The sequence below is a fragment of the Lutra lutra genome, chromosome 3 (assembly GCF_902655055.1).
Source record: "Lutra lutra chromosome 3, mLutLut1.2, whole genome shotgun sequence".
NCBI classification, from domain to species: domain Eukaryota; kingdom Metazoa; phylum Chordata; class Mammalia; order Carnivora; family Mustelidae; genus Lutra; species Lutra lutra.
Window position 1 is genome coordinate 10,141,691 of NC_062280.1, and position 17,443 is coordinate 10,159,133.

Below are 17,443 nucleotides of genomic sequence, written 5' to 3' on the forward strand. Positions count from 1 at the left end.
GAGGCTAGTGAGTCCAAAATCTGTAGTGTGGGCCAGTGGGCTTGGGACCCATGAGATAGTACAAAGTCCCACAGCAATCTTCTGGAGAATCTTCCAGAAATCTTCTGGAGTCTTCTAGCTCAGGGAGGCCACTCTGTTCTTTTCAGGCCCTCACATGATTGCATAAGTCCCACCCATATTACGGAGGGCAACCTACTTTACCCCAGAATCATGGATTTAAATGGTAATCTCATCCCAAACACCCTCCAAGTTGAAACATAAAATTAACCATCATATTACTTAATTTCTCTGAGTTCTGTAGGTAAAATCTCTTTGGTAAAATCATCAGGAACTGGAACCAGGTGATCATAACTATATAAAAGAGGCTCCAAATGGGTGATAAATGGGACACACCCTGACAGCTGGTGGCTTTACTTTGACTCACCCAGAGTTGTCTTAGTCAGTGTTTTTCAAAATTACTGGTAGTTGCTGACAAAATTTACAAGAAAATCTGTATTTGTTTTCTTAAAAAAAAAAAAATTGACAACGTTGCATGGCCACAATGTAGCTGAGTCACAGATGTCACTTTTAGGGGAATTTGCTACCTCTTTGTATCTCACTCCCTTTTTCTCACTCAGTCAGTCCATGGCTTTTATTTCTGTGAGCTGCTCACAGAAAATGCTGAGCCATTTGAGTTTTTGACCATTGCCTTCCTAGCTACTAAACATTTGTGGCAGCTCTACCTCCCTGTTTAAAAATGACAAAGGGAGAAGTAAGATTTCTGAAACACATGAAAGCTTATACCAGGAAATCACTCTTTCTTCAGTGTGTGCACCTTCAGTGTGGCTTATCACCTCTCCCAGGGTTACCCTCTCTGGGCCTCTCAGATCCCTAACTTCTTTTGAATGAGCAACAGGGATACTTTCATATTCTCATACACCTTCTTGGTAGGAGATGATAGAAATTGTGAGGTGTGTTCTTCAGTCACTGAATGGGGTCAACCATATTAAAAAGATGGAGGCACATTGATGTGAAGAGAGAAAGAGAACCTGCTACTTTTGTACGGAGTTGAAATGGTTTAAGAAGCAGTTTCAAATGTGAGGGTTATCTTTCCAAAGCAAGACTGGCTTTGTAGGGAAATAGGATGGGCAGTTGTTTAATAGTAAGATTTCAAAGGTAAAATAGCCTTATAACTTTCCCAGCTGCTCTCTGAATGCTGAAATTACTTCAACCAGGACAAAGTCTTTTATTCCACAATGGGAAAGAAAGCAGAGACCTTTGAAAATAGCAACACAGGGCCTAAGGAACAAAGCTGTGATATTAGATCCATATCGCAAATACATTTTGATGGGGGACTAGGGAAAAGATGAAGCCCAGGGGCTTTGTAGGTCTGAAAATAGTTGAGGGAAAAAGAGTACGGTAGAGAATTTACTTTACAGACTACTTAATATGGCTGGCCCAGCCACATCTTTTTTGTTTTGTTTTGTTTCTTTAAGTAAACATGCCTATGGCCACTTTTTTTCTTTTTTTTTTTACAAAATTTGTATAAATTGCCTTCAGGACCTTGAAAACTAATTCCATCAGGCATATGGTTTGCAAACATGCCCTCCTTTTCTGTGTTAAAAAATGTATTTCAGATGTATAGCCCTATTATGGTTTCTCTAGAAGTCATCCTTCATAAAAGTAATTCAGGAATGTTAGAGTCTTTGTCAGTTTCTTGGCAAACAGTATTCGATTATATATTCATGCTCCTCCATAGGATGCACAATATTAGAATGATTCTGGAATGTTTCCAAATTTTATTTTGGAATTCAGCATTTGGCCATCTTTATTAATCCCAATCAATAATAGCTTATAATAATCCTAAATGTGTTAGCTATAAATCACTGCTGTATTCCATTCAGCAAGAATGTTCTTGCTGTTCCTTTTCCCAGAGTATATATTCAAATACTGACTTTCATGTGCCAGGGTTTTTTTTTTCCTCTGATATTTGGATTCCTGTGGATAATTTGTAAGAAGATCATCCAGAGAAAGAATGCCTAGGTTTTAATGGCTAATGTTGGATTTTCCACTTGGGAGGCATATACTTGCCTCTAGATTTTCCATTCATAGAATTTCCTATTACTTTTTCTTTTCCTTTCTATTAATTTTGAACATATTAAGGTCATCATTTACTCTAGCCAGTTGCTTATTTTCATCTTGAATAGATTTGTAGTTTTCTTATTTTTAAATCCACCTAGTAGTTTATTTCTAAATCCCTTTTCCTTAAGTCATAGAAAGAGACATATTATACTTAGCAAAAGGTTTATGCTTCCTATGCTGTCTTTTGGAGTAATTTTAGCAAATTACTGACTGTAGCTCTTAGAAGATTGCTTATCATGCCATTCTGTAGGAACTGTAGTCTTGTTTGGCTCAGAGACAAAATAAGTTTAGGTTCTAGGGCTATGGAAGTTATTTCCCTCCGACCAGGTAATAAGCTCTATATGAGAGGTGGTTTGGAAATGAAATTTCAAATCTTGAGGGGTTATTTCTGATCTACAAGGATAGGTGATAACGGTGCTTTCTCTTGGCTCAAAGGCTGGGATAGGATACTTCCTGCCTTTTCAATTCAGGTAAATGTTGGAAAGTAGCAAGAATTATATTGTATTTTGGAAAAATAAATAGATGGAGGAAGACTGTATTTGTTAAAAGTACCCTTTCTATTATAATTAGAAACATGAATAATTAGTATTTGAATAAGAGAAGTGATTGAACTGTGCTTGGAATTTATATGGCCTAGTATATAGTCAAGTTTTTCTTTTTAAATGAGAGAAAAATAAATTTTAAAAGACTCCATGTTCTCAAAATAGCTTGCAGATAATGCCTTTATCTCTGTTCTTTTCCTCCTTCTTTTAAAGATATATGAACATAAAAGAAAAGACAGTATATGTATTGACAGGTAGGGTGCCAGTGGAAAGACCACCCAGGGGCTCCATGAGCAGACTGCTGAAATTTAGGTCATCACGTGCATTTCCAGGCATTTAAAGAGAAGTAATAGACATATGGGTTGTCTGTGTTTAACCACTTGATTAATCACAGGTGGGTTATCCATGGTGGTTTTGAAATCTCCAGTTAGTTTTTTTTTCTTCAACTCAGAGTTCTTCTGAACCACATGTTATTCTGTGCTAATGCCAACTAATTTCTTATTCCAGGCTAGGTCCTCAAGTAATGTCATTTGGGACAGAACCAAACTTGGAAGACGAGGTTGCTTGGAAACTAGAGGGGCAGAGAGTTGAGCAGTTTCTAACATTGCAGAATCCCAGGGAATACTGGTCCTTGCAGCTATGGGAAAACCTGCTCTTCTACTCTGTGGGAGAATCTCCCTTTATGTTAGAGGCTTTTTTCACTTTCTATTCACTCATTGATAACTGTCCTGAGTTTCAAAGTAACTTGGATGCTATCAGCACTCTAGGAAGGAGGAGTCTTCAGTCACTATGTCGATAGGCACGGATGTTTCTCTTTCTTCGTCCAGTGAAGATCAGGGATCTAAACTTATTTGAAAAGCTAAAGACGCACTGTTTGTTCCCATTGGAACAGCAGGGTTTGCAGCAATCATTGCATATGGATTATATAAACTGAAGAGAAGGGGGAATACTAAAATGTTTGTTCACCTAATCCACATGCATGTGGCAGCCCAAAGCTTTGTTATGGGAGCAGTGACCCTTGTTATGGGCTGTTCCATGTATAAGGAATTCTGGACGAAGCCTAAACCTTAGAAGAAGAGAAGCGATCTTGATTTTGTTGGTGGTGCTTGCTTTTTAGTTAGGTATCTCATATATTGAGTTTATATGTTTATGTTGAAAATAAATCACCTGAATGTGTCAGACAACAGCATGGTAATTTAAATATTGGCTTCCTTTCTTGCAGGCTTGATTTGCCCGGTAACAAAGTTACTAGTGACCAGTTATTTAGTTAGGTCATTCAGGGGAGTCAGATTAGCACATGTCACGTTCAAATGTATTTGATAGTGATAATATATGCTCTTTCTTAAACTCTTCTGATAAAATTAATTATAAAGAGGACAATTTACCCATCCTTAAGTACTCCCAGCTGCTTTTGATATTATGTAGGAATCCTGTTTAACTTTTTTTCTGCCTGTTTTGCAGACTGATTGAGTATTCCAGTTTTTAGGGCTGGTTGGCTCCTGACCCTTTCAGAACAGTGCATGGAATATTATTAATATATTATATTAATTGTATATTTATATGAATTTTATTTATAGATAACATATATTCACATAAATTTTATATAAATTAATGTAAGTAGAAATATTTATATATTTATATATAATTAATATTATTAATATGTTATAAGTGTTCCCACAACTGAAAATATGTGTATTTAAACCAAACCTAAAAAGGTGATAACAGCTGCTTGGAAGTAGTGTTTATTTCAGAATCATACTTGTAAACATGAGAATAACTTACCTTGGATCCCAGTTAAGCTTTTTCTGTAATTGCAGAGTTATATTTATGCTGCTGTTATATTAGGATAATTTTTAAATGTCATCTTGAAATAGAGATGTGTATTCTAAGTACTAATGCAAAGGTAAGTGAAAAACACTTTTTAAATGTATGAAGTTTGTTTATTTTCTCTGTAAGAATCATAAATGTTAACAAATTACCTATAGTTGAAGTGAGTAATGATTTATAAGCAAGGAGGTTTGGTCAGACATTATACTCAAACTTTGGTATACTCCAGAATGCTTTATTACAGTTGTGAAGTTTTCTTGTCTAACCTGAATTTACATTCCATGGTGATAACATGGTAAATGTTGTGTTGGTAAAGTAAGTGAACACATTAAAAAAAAAAAAAAGATGTAACTTGGGTATCGTTACATACATACTGACAACTGGAATAAATTCTAAGCTGAGTAGTTAGAATTGAAATAGTCTACTCAACGGGGTAGAACACTGTTTTCCATTTCCTTTGTTAATTTATTTGGGGGGTTTCTTTAGTGACTCTGATGATTTGCATACATATTCATTATCTACTTGACAGTTAAAACGTTGGTCAGAAAAGTTATCTCTCCCTCATGATCCTAAATGAACAGGTAAGAAACCCAGAGGTAAAATTATGTCTTCTCTCTTGGCTTATTTTTAATATTAATACAATGTCAGTGCTCTTTAAATGCTGAACTTTGTAATGCATGTGTACTTTGAATTATTTTGTTCAATAGAGAGAAGGGTAGAAAAAAATTATATGCTTCTTCATGTAGCTCAAAGGGCTGATCCATCAGAGCTGGAAAAATTATAGTCACCTTGGGTGACTTTCAGTTTCTCCCTCATTCTTGTAAGGCTCACTCTTTCACACACTAATATTCTCTAACAGTTTCCCACTGGTGATGCGTGTCTGGCTAAGTAATTTCTAGTGAATGTAGCCATTATTGAGCTTAATTTGTCTTTCACTTATTATTCCAGTGGTATTCTATTACATCAAGATAACTTACAAGTCTAATTTACCTATGTGGATATTGCTTTTGTGCATTACATCGTGCTCTAGAATTTCAAGGCTCTGAAATTATTTTCTGCTTTTTCGGGTTTCAAAAATCAAATTGTTTTCTGTTATCTTTAATTTTCACAAGGAAATTGAATTCAGTTGGATGGACCTCTGGCCTTGGGGGAGCTAAGCCCAAGTGGTCACATAAAATTCAGGTCACATAAAATTAGCCCAAGAGGCTAATCTAAAGGTCCCAGCAAGATGAATACATAACATAGAATTATCAGAGACCTCTTAGTAATGATAATAATGAGAGCAGCTGTCATTATGGCGATACTTACTAGGTTTTGGATTCTTTGTGTCTATTATCCTCAGGTAATCAATTGGGAAGGTAGGATACAGTTCAAACTCCTTTTCTTTGCATTGAAGGGCTTTCAGCATATCATAGCAGCAACTTAGTTTTCTAGTTTTCATTTCCATTCCTTTACTATCAATTATCATATCTGGTCAGATGGCCTATTTATGGTTCCCTACAAACACACCTTGCATTTAAAAAAAAAAAAGGTTTTATTCACATATAATTCACATAACCATGCAACTCACCTATCTAAAGTGTATAGCTCAGTGCTTTTTAGTATATTTATACAGTTGTGCAACTGTCAGCACAATTTTAGAATATTCTCATTGCCTTCTCCCCAAAAAACCCCATGCTCATTAACAGTCCTTCCCTTCCTCTCCTTCACCCACCCTTCTATACGCTACTAATATACTATCAGTCTCTATAGATTTGTCTGTTCTGGTCATTTCAAGTAAATGGAACCACACCATCCGTGGGCTTTTGTGACTGGCTTCTTTCGCTTAGCATGATGTTTTCAGAGTTCATCCATGTTGCAGCCATGTGTCAATACTTCTTTTTATTGTTAAATAATATTTCATTGTATGAATATAACATTTTTTATCCGTTCATCAGTCGATGAACATAGAGTTTGTTTCTACTTTTTGGGTATTATGAATATGCTGCTATGAATATTCATGTTCAGGTTTTTGATTGAATACATGTTTTTATTTTTCTTTGGCATATATCTAGGAGTGTAAATCCTGGGTCATATGGCAACTCTGTGGTTAACCTTTTGAGGAAGTACTAGACTTTTTTCACAGCAGCTACCACACTTTACATTCTCATCAGCAGTTACTGAGGATTCTAATTCCTCCACATTCTTGCCGTTATTATTATCTTGACTTGTCGTTATCTGTTTTTTTTTTTTATTATTATATCCATGCTAATGGGTGTGAAATGGTATTACATGGTGGTTTTGATTTGTATTTCCCTGGTGACTAATGATGTTAAGTATCTTTCCATCAGTTTATTGATCATTTGCATATCTTCTTTGGAGAAATACTTATTCATAGCCTTTGCCTATGCTCAAAATAGATTTGTGTTTATATTTGTGTTTATATTATTGAGTTATAAGAGTTGCTTATGTATTCTAGATAATAGCCCCTAATCAGATATGTGAACTTCAATATTTTCTCGTCTTGTGAGTTGTCATTTCAATTTCTTAATGATGAAACACACAAGTTTTTAATTTTTAATGAAATCCAATATGTCTATTTTTTTCTTTTTTTGCATGTGCCTCTATTATCATAATTAAAAAGCCATTGTCTAATCCAGGGTCATGAAGATTTATGACTCCATTTTCTTCTAAGAACTTTATAGTTTAATCTCTTATAGTTATATATTTTTTATCTATTTTTCAATAATTTTTTTTGAGAGGGAGGGAGTGACAGACAAAGAATGGGGCAGGGCAGAGGGAGAGAGAATCCTAAGCAGGCTCCACACTCAGCACAGAGCCCAACACAGGGCTTGATCTCACAACCCTGAGATCATGACCTGAGCCAAAATTAAGAGTTAGATGCTTAACTAACTGAGCCACCTAGGCACCCCACTAATTTTTGTGTATGGTGTGAATTAGGGGTCCAATGACATTCTTTTGCATGTGGATATCCAGTTGTTTCTCCACAATCTTACATTTTTGAATTTTTATTTATTCCCAGAATGCTCTTCTGTTTTCTTCTTGGCAGTTGAAATCCTTTTGAGTCAGCTGACCTTTTGCTTCCTATAAGTCTTTTGACCATCTCAACTTAAAGTGATTTCTCTTCTTTTAACTTGTTATCTTTTCATGGGTATGTACCTTTTCTCTCTGCTTAAGTAGAGCCCAAAACTATATCTTATACCCTTTGTGACCTACAAAATATCAACTGATCGGTGTCCCTTAATGCCCTGTCAAAGTCAGTGGAAGACTGGAAGAGTAATGGGCTTTGGTTCTATAATTCTGATGTTCTTAATAGTTTCATGTGTGACTATGTTTGAATTACAGGAGGTTATCAGAAGTGTTATAGCCATTTCATGGTGATATTCTGTAGATTATAATAACCTTATTGACAATAATGTTAAGTATATTAACAATTCTAGTATATACTGCATTTTAAAGAATAATAATATTGACATTTATATAAAGCTTTCAGGATCTGGTAAATAATTGTCTAATATTTGCTTTTTCTGTGAAAAGAATTTGGGAATAAGGTCTCTTCTCATGAAAAATTCTATGTATTATTATGAATATCTAATGTACTTTTACCTTCAGTGATTGACAGAATAAGGTACAGTTTTTGTAGCACAGTTTTTGTAGATTAGTGGCTATTCTGCAAATTTTTTTTTTCTTCCTGAATTATACATTGGTGACCCTGCCTTTTTATGGTATAATAGAGAATTCCCTGCCATTTGGTTTCTCAGTGAGGATGTGGGAATAAGGCTGTATTTCATGAGAAATTCTGTAGGTGGTTTTGCATATCTGATATGCTCCCTTTAGTGACTGATAGAATGGGATATGTCTTATGCACATACAACAAATCAGTAGGTATTCTACAAGGTATACTTATCTCTTTCTGAGGTTTATGATACTCAACCACCCACCTATGCAGACATGAGGACAGGTCTTTCATGAGTTATTCTTGGGAAGGTGGTATCCACAAGTCCTACATTCCTTGATACTTTAAAATCCATTAATCTCACAATTCTGTAATATATAAAATATTCCCAGAAACAACTAGCTCCTTTCCAAATGGCCATGGGAGCCTATATGAGAGCAAAAGAGGTCTCTCAACCAACCAGTGTCTCAATAATGTTACAAGATTTTACTTAGGAAATTGAAATGTCTTTTTGATACTATGTTTTTTCATTGCATTTCTTGTTCTGTTGTAGGTTTCCAGAATAGTGCATGTTAGTAACTGTAGGTTTCTTCCTTCCTTGCCCCTTTTCTGAGGTACTGAAATGGTCTGGGTGATCTGATGACTGGTTCAGAGATGGCTGTTTTATTATCTCAGAGTGAGTGGTTTAAAAAGACAATTTATACAAAATTACTCTCAAAGTGTATGTGTGAGTTTAGTATATATTGTACTCTGCATTTTTATAGGATGTGTGCAGGGGCAATTTGTACTCTATAATAGAGATGAGATATCTGGTTTCTCAAGGCTAACCTCTGAGTTAATTAGGTGGAACTGTCTTCCAGATGTGTCAGATAGTTCTAGGCAGGCAGGAACTATTTATAGTTGCTTCTCCATTGGTGCCAGAGGTAAGTTTGCCTTCCCCTGAATTCCCTCAGCATTTTATCTGTCTCTTGCTGCTTTAATCACATTCTACCCCCTGTTGTAATTTAGCTCTACCTATGTACCTTATCTCCCTGTTTCCTTTTCACATAGTTTGACTCATGATGTTCACTTAATAGATGTGGTAATCACTGGTGTTGGACAGCAAATATTCCAGCTCTCGCTTTCTGGGCAGGCGATAGGATCATACTTCCTACCACCTTTGGCTGCATGACTTGCTTTGGCATAAAAGTAATGTATGTCACTTTTAGGAGAAAGCATTTAATAGCCAGTGTTCAATTCTACTTTTCCTTCCTCTTAACTGTGATTGTGTGATGGGATGAAATTGGAGTCCTGAATGACTTCTAAGACCAGAAACCCTACTGAGCTGCAAAAGACATGTAGCTTGGGTAAGAAATGTATTTTTTTTTTAAAGATTTTATTTATTTATTTGACAGAGAGAAATCACAAGTAGGCAGAGAGGCAGGCAGAGAGAGAGGAGGAAGCAGGCTCCCTGCTGAGCAGAAAGCCCGATGTGGGGCTTGAACCCAGGACCTGGGATCATGACCTGAGCCGAAGGCAGCGGCTTAACCCACTGAGCCACCCAGGCGCCCCAAGAAATGTATTTTTAATGCTTTAAATAGCTAGGATGTTGGGGTTGTTTGTATACATCATAACCTAGCCCATTCTGACAAATGTACTAGGCCTGTACTTCCAAAACGATAGCCACCAACCACGAGTGGCTATCAAACCCTTGAAATATGGCTGTCCAGTTGGAGATGTGCTGTAGGTATGAAACACATACTGGATTTTGAAGACTTAGTATTAAAAAAGTATGTAAAATATCCTATTAGTAATTTTTCAATGTAGTTTACATGTCAAAATGATGTTTTGGGTATAGTGGGTTAAATATATTATTAAAATTTATTCCCCCGTTTACTTTTTTAAAAATTATACATGCAATTGCATTATCTTTCTGTTGGCCAGTGCAGCACTCAGCCATAAACTTATTAAAGGCAGGAGCTCTATCTTTCACCCTCGTTCTCCTACAACATCCCACAGTACCTGGGATATGGATATGTTAAATAAATAAAAGTTTAATGAGTGAACTATGTCTCCATTTATATTTAGTTTAACATTAATGCAATACTCACCATGAAGCTTATTTGTATTTTTGTGTTTAATAATTTCCTCTTTTAGTTCCTTTAGCTAAAGAATAAAAATGCTCAATCTTTTTAAACCATTAGAAAATTGAATACTAACTATACTTTTATGTAATGTTTGTGTTATGTTAATGTTTTAAAATGTTTCACACTGCAAAAATGCTGGAATTATGGTCATTAAATACATGGCCTACAAAACTTTAGCATGTTTAATCCCAATGGCCAGCATTTTTTTTATCATTGTAAAAATAACCAAGAAGTCCCTATTTGTTTAGTCATATTGTGACCTTTATTTATTTGCCAATGTCATCCATTTTTGTAATTTATATTATCATTTTGCTTTTTGTATGAGGCCTTATGCTACAAGTCAAAAGGAAACAGGGAAGAGCAGAGCACCCTGAGGACCTTCTGCGACATCAAGTGTGGATGACTCCTCATATGAGGAAGCAGGGCTTTCAGGTTCTAGATGAATGAGACAGAAAACAAAATAGGTGATGAAAGGAGGCCTCAAAAATAACATGTCTTGGGGTGCCTTGGTGGCTCAGTTGGTTAAACTTCTGCCTTCAGCTCAGGTCATGATCCCCAGGTTCTGGGATGGATCACACATCAGGGTTCCCTACTCAGCTGGGAGTCTGCTTCTCCCTTTCCCCCTGTCCGTCCCCACAGCTCATTCTCTTTCTCTCACTCTCTTTTTCAAATAAATAAATAAAATCTTTATATAAAGAAAGTAACATGTCTTTAAAAAATGGAGTGGAGCATAGGTAACATAGTCAACAGTATCGTAGTAGTGTTGTATGGTGACAGATGGTAGCTGTGCTTGTGTTGAGTGTAGCACAACTTAGATTTAGGTTTAAACATAGACTTGTGGAGAAGATCTAACAATTTTAAATATCTATGCCCCTAACGTGGCGGCAGCCAACTATATAAACCAATTAATAACAAAATCAAAGAAACACATCGACAATAATACAATAATAGTAGGGGACTTTAACACTCCCCTCACTGAAATGGACAGATCATCCAAGCAAAAGATCAACAAGGAAATAAAGGCCTTAAATGACACACTGGACCAGATGGACATCACAGATATATTCAGAACATTTCATCCCAAAGCAACAGAATACACATTCTTCTCTAGTGCACATGGAACATTCTCCAGAATAGATCACATTCTCGGTCCTAAATCAGGTCTCAACCGTTATCAAAAGATTGGAATCATTCCCTGCATATTTTCAGACCACAATTCTCTGAAGCTAGAACTTAATCACAAGAGGAAATTTGGAAAGAACCCAAATACATGGAGACTAAACAGCATCCTTCTAAAGAATGAATGGGTCAACCAGGAAATTAAAGAAGAATTGAAAAAATTCATGGAAACAAATGATAATGAAAACACAATGGTTCAAAATCTGTGGGACACAACAAAGGCAGTCCTGAGAGGAAAATATATAGCGGTACAAGCCTTTCTCAAGAAACAAGAAAGGTGGGGCACCTGGGTGGCTCAGTGGGTTGGAGCCGCTGCCTTCGGCTCAGGTCATGATCCCAGGTCCTGGGTTCAAGCCCCGCATCGGGCTTTCTGCTCAGCAGGGAGCCTGCTTCCTCCTCTCTCTCTGCCTGCCTCTCTGCTTACTTGTGATTTCTCTCTGTCAAATAAATAAAATCTTAAAAAAAAAAAAAAAAGAAACAAGAAAGGTCTCAGGTACACAACCTAACCCTACACCTAAAAGAGCTGGAGAAAGAACAAGAAAGAAAGCCTAAACCCAGCAGGAGAAGAGAAATCATAAAGATCAGAGCAGTAATCAATGAAATAGAAACCGAAAAAACAATAGAACAAATCAATGAAACTAGGAGCTGGTTCTTTGAAAGAATTAATAAGATCGATAAACCCCTGGCCAGACTTATCAAAAAGAAAAGAGAAAGGACCCAAATAAATAAAATCATGAATGAAAGAGGAGAGATCACAACTAACACCAAAGAAATACAGACAATTATAAGAACATACTATGAGCAACTCTACGCCAACAAATTTGACAATCTGGAAGAAATGGATGCATTCCTAGAGACATATAAACTACCACAACTGAACCAGGAAGAAATAGAAAGCCTCAACAGACTCATAACCAGTAAGGAGATTGAAACAGCCATCAAAAATCTCCAAACAAACAAAAGCCCGGGGCCAGATGGCTTCCCAGGGGAATTCTACCAAACATTTAAAGAAGAACTAATTCCTATTCTCCTGAAACTGTTCCAAAAAATAGAAATAGAAGGAAAACTTCCACACTCATTTTATGAGGCCAGCATCACCTTGATCCCAAAACCAGACAAGGATCCCATCAAAAAAGAGAACTACAGACCAATATCCTTGATGAACACAGATGCAAAAATTCTCGCCAAAATACTAGCCAATAGGATTCAACAGTACATTAAAAGGATTATTCACCACGATCAAGTAGGATTTATTCCAGGGCTGCAAGTTTGGTTCAACATCCGCAAATCAATCAATGTGATACAACACATTAATAAAAGAAAGAACAAGAACCATATGATACTCTCCATAGATGCTGAAAAAGCATTTGACAAAGTACAGCATCCCTTCCTGATCAAAACTCTTCAAAGTGTAGGGATAGACGGCACATACCTCAATATTATCAAAGCCATCTATGAAAAACCCACGGCAAATATCATTCTCAATGGAGAAAAACTGAAAGCTTTTCCGCTAAGGTCAGGAACACAGCAGGGATGTCCGTTATCACCACTGCTATTCAACATAGTACTAGAAGTCCTAGCCTCAGCAATCAGACAACAAAAGGAAATTAAAGGCATCTGAATCGGCAAAGAAGTCAAACTATCACTCTTTGCAGATGATATGATACTATATGTGGAAAACCCAAAAGACTCCACTCCAAAACTGCTAGAACTTGTACAGGAATTCAGTAAAGTGTCAGGATATAAAATCAATGCACAGAAATCAGTTGCATTTCTCTACACCAACAACAAGACAGAAGAAAGAGAAATTAAGGAGTCAATCCCTTTTACAATTGCACCCAAAACTATAAGATACCTAGGAATAAACCTAACCAAAGAGACTAAGAATCTATACACAGAAAACTATAAAGTACTCAAGAAAGAAATTGAGGAATACACAAAGAAATGGAAATATGTTCCATGCTCCTGGATTGGAAGAATAAATATTGTGAAAATGTCTATGCTACCTAAAGCAATCTACACATTTAATGCAATTCCTATCAAAGTACCATCCATTTTTTTCAAAGAAATGGAACAAATAATCCTAAAATTTATATGGAGCCAGAAAAGACCTCGAATAGCCAAAGGAATATTGAAAAAGAAAGCCAAAGTTGGTGGCATCACAATTCCGGACTTCAAGCTCTATTACAAAGCTGTCATCATCAAGACAGCATGGTACTGGCACAAAAACAGACACATAGATCAATGGAACAGAATAGAGAGCCCAGAAATAGACCCTCAACTCTATGGTCAACTCATCTTCGACAAAGCGGGAAAGAATGTCCAATGGAAAAAAGACAGCCTCTTCAATAAATGGTGTTGGACATTGGACAGCCACATGCAGAAAAATGAAATTGGATCATTTCCTTACACCACACACGAAAATAGACTCAAAATGGATGAAGGATCTCAATGTGAGAAAGGAATCCATCCAAATCCTTGAGGAGAACACAGGCAGCAATCTCTTCGACCTCAGCCGCAGCAACATCTTCCTAGGAACTTCGCCAAAGGCAAGGGAAGCAAGGGCAAAAATGAACTATTGGGATTTTATCAAGATCAAAAGCTTTTGCACAGCAAAGGAAACAGTTAATAAAACCAAAAGACAACTGACAGAATGGGAGAAGATATTTGCAAATGACATATCAGATAAAGGGCTAGTGTCCAAAATCTATAAAGAACTTAGCAAACTCAACACCCAAAGAACAAATAATCCAATCAAGAAATGGGCAGAGGACATGAACAGACATTTCTGCAAAGACGACATCCAGATGGCCAACAGACACATGAAAAAGTGCTCCATATCACTCGGGATCAGGGGAATACAAATCAAAACCACAATGAGACATCACCTCACACCAGTCAGAATGGCTAAAATTAACAAGTCAGGAAATGACAGATGCTGGCGAGGATGCGGAGAAAGGGGAACCCTCCTACACTGTTGGTGGGAATGCAAGCTGGTGCAACCACTCTGGAAAACAGCATGGAGGTTCCTCAAAATGTTGAAAATAGAACTACCCTATGACCCAGCAATTGCACTGCTGGGTATTTACCCTAAAGATACAAACGTAGTGATCCGAAGGGGCACGTGCACCCGAATGTTTATAGCAGCAATGTCTACAATAGCCAAACTATGGAAAGAACCTCGATGTCCATCAACAGACGAATGGATAAAGAAGTGTGGTATATATACACAATGGAATACTATGCAGCCATCAAAAGAAATGAAATCTTGCCATTTGCGACGACGTGGATGGAACTTGAGGGTATCATGCTTAGCGAAATAAGTCAATCGGAGAAAGACAACTATCATATGATCTCCCTGATATGAGGGAGAGGAGATGCAACATGGGGGGTTAAGGGGGTAGGAGAAGAGTAAATGAAACAAGATGGGATTGGGAGGGAGACAAACCATAAGTGACTCTTAATCTCACAAAACAAACTGAGGGTTGATGGGGGGAGGGAGGTTGGGAGGGGGGGTGGGATTATGGACATTGGGGAGGGTATGTGCTATGGTGAGTGCTGTGAAGTGTGTAAACCTGGTGATTCACCGACCTGTACCCCTGGGGATAAAAATATATGTTTATAAAAAATAAAATTAAAACAACAACAACAACAAAAAAAAAAACAAAAAAAAAACCACATAGACTTGTGGAATCACGATATTGTACACCTGAAACTAATGTAATATTGTGTGTCAACTATACTTCAGCCAACCAACAAACAAAAGAATAAGCTGAGACATCTAGGGAAAAAAAGGGTGGAGGAAAGATGCTAGAAAATATTATAAACAATAAATTAAAGCTATTGACGTAAGACTGTGTGAACATGGAGTTCTGGAGGGACATATACTAGGCTATTCTATTGGCTCAGGAGCCATACGCGAAGGAGAGATAGATGCCTCCATCGAAAGACTGTAGGATCAGCAAGGACTTGTCCACAAACCAATTTATGTATAATTTGCACAAAATCCTATGTTATGTGTAAATGCATAGAAGTACATATGACATGGTGGTTACCAAAATATTAATGATAATTCTCTTTCTGAGTTGTAGCTGAATTTCAGATAATTTTACTGTTTTTGTTATACACTTGACTTCTTTTCACAAATGGGTATTTTGTTTAATCAGTAAATAATCTGATCTGGCATTTTTGCACTTATAACAAAGTTTAAAGTTTGTTTAATCAGACAATAATAAAGACAATCAGAAGTTGTCTCTATTATTTATGTTCCATTGAAATGACTGTCAAGTTATTATACATAAAAAAGAGAAGTAATTAGAAATGTATTAAATTAATGTGTCCATTTTGGTTATCAGGGCTATTTTAAATGCACCTATTAATAGGTGTGGTAGTCTCTTGCATGAGTTAGCCTTCCATTTCCTTCCTAACTGACAAAGCAAAATAGCTGGTTCAGATAATGGAAGCATCTTATCTGAAACTGGACATTTCTTCAGAAAGAAAGAAAGTGCTTTTGTGAGATTATAAAGAATTTGGGAATTACGCCACGAGGGCACATGCTGAGTAATGTCAGTTTTTGAGGCAGGGTGCCAGGTTTTGTCAAAGAAAGGCAAGTATGGGGTTTGTTTTGCAATATCTGGAAAATTTGGAACTCTTATTTCTTGGAAAATCTTTCCAAGATAAATTTAGTGTGAAGCCATTCTACTTCAAAAAACTACATATAGCAAGAGGAAAGTAAAAACAAAGTGCAACAAGATGTTAGATGAGAAAAGGAGGTTTTTCTTCCCCCAAGGAGATTGTGACCTTGTTGAATTCAATTTCATTCTGATAGCCTCATAGAAAACATCATCGTAAGGTTAATTTTGCTGAAACTCCTGAGCAAGGGCAAAGTAAAAAAAATCATTTTTCACCATCAGTTCACTTTTCTTCATCTTTAAAAGTGTGCAAAAGATGAGGTGTTATGTATTCAAAAACATTCTGAATCTCTGGAGGATTCTGAGCAAGTCATTGAAACTTTCTGGGGTCTCATTTTTTCTCATTTGTCTAATAGGGAGGATTTGGATGGTAAAACCTGCTATGTTTTCTGCTAGGTTTTATTTTTTAAAAATAAAATGAAATTATTTTCTTGATTTTTGACATATTTATATACTGTTTGGTATATATCAGTAACAAAATTTTTTTTTTTTTTGTTAAGGTCTGGTTCTTCTATGATGTGAAAAGCCCTGTGGGTGAGTTTATGGCATTGCCTAGAACTATGACCATCCCCACAAGTCCCTTTGAGTTTTCCACACACTTTGAAAGCCTTTGCTTGGTTGCCACAAGGGTCGTGGTGATTGACAGGATGAATCCAACCAAAATGGGTTCATGTCTGTATCTACAAGATGGCTGTACAGACCTGGAGACTCAGAAATATTTACTCCATCTCCCGATAAGTATCCCTTGCCCTCAGTTCTTCTTGGAGCCATCCTGCTAATGGTGACTCTGCCTGCCTTGGGTGGGAAATCTGGTCAGGTTCTTGAAGAAACACAGTCTGGGCCTTTATCAGGAGCAAGTCTCAGCTGCTTTGAGAGGCTCCAAGCCAAACAGTGCATGTAGGTGTGAATTATGAAGCTGTAGAAGACAGTAAGTGCAATTTGCTCTGGGACCATTTCTCTCCACCCCTCTCCATCAGCTTTGGAGCTGGTACAAGTCAGTCCAGCAGATTTCTGAACAACTTTTGAATTGAAGATAAATTCCAGATGAACTTGAGACTTGATTGTCTGAAGTAGGGTATTTTAAGCCTGTCTGATGAGTTTACAATACTCCAATTGAAGAGAAGTTGTGTATGGTTTATTCATTAATTCTACATTTATTGAGTGCCTACCAAATGCCATCTTGGTGACTACAAATATGAAAAAACAAAACAGAATAATGCAACAGAGAAAGACTAAGGGATATTAATTAAGGAACTAATTAAGATTAGTATAGCTTCATTG

General features: G+C 36.7%; 1 protein-coding gene and 1 pseudogene across 2 annotated transcripts in view; both read left to right on the top strand.

Moving 5' to 3' along the window:
- Nucleotides 1-17,443, top strand: part of PLCL1 (phospholipase C like 1 (inactive)) — a 365,077-nt gene that overhangs the window by 155,524 nt on the left and 192,110 nt on the right. Inside the window, exon 2 of one of the 2 annotated variants that reach the window (XM_047720907.1) lies at nucleotides 16,663-16,696. The exons of the other annotated variant lie outside the window; for it this stretch is intronic. The gene's annotated coding sequence lies outside the window, so the exon portion shown is untranslated. The remainder of the gene's footprint in view (nucleotides 1-16,662; nucleotides 16,697-17,443) is intronic. 2 annotated transcript variants of the gene reach the window in all.
- LOC125095049 (HIG1 domain family member 1A, mitochondrial-like) lies at nucleotides 3,448-3,734 on the top strand (annotated as a pseudogene).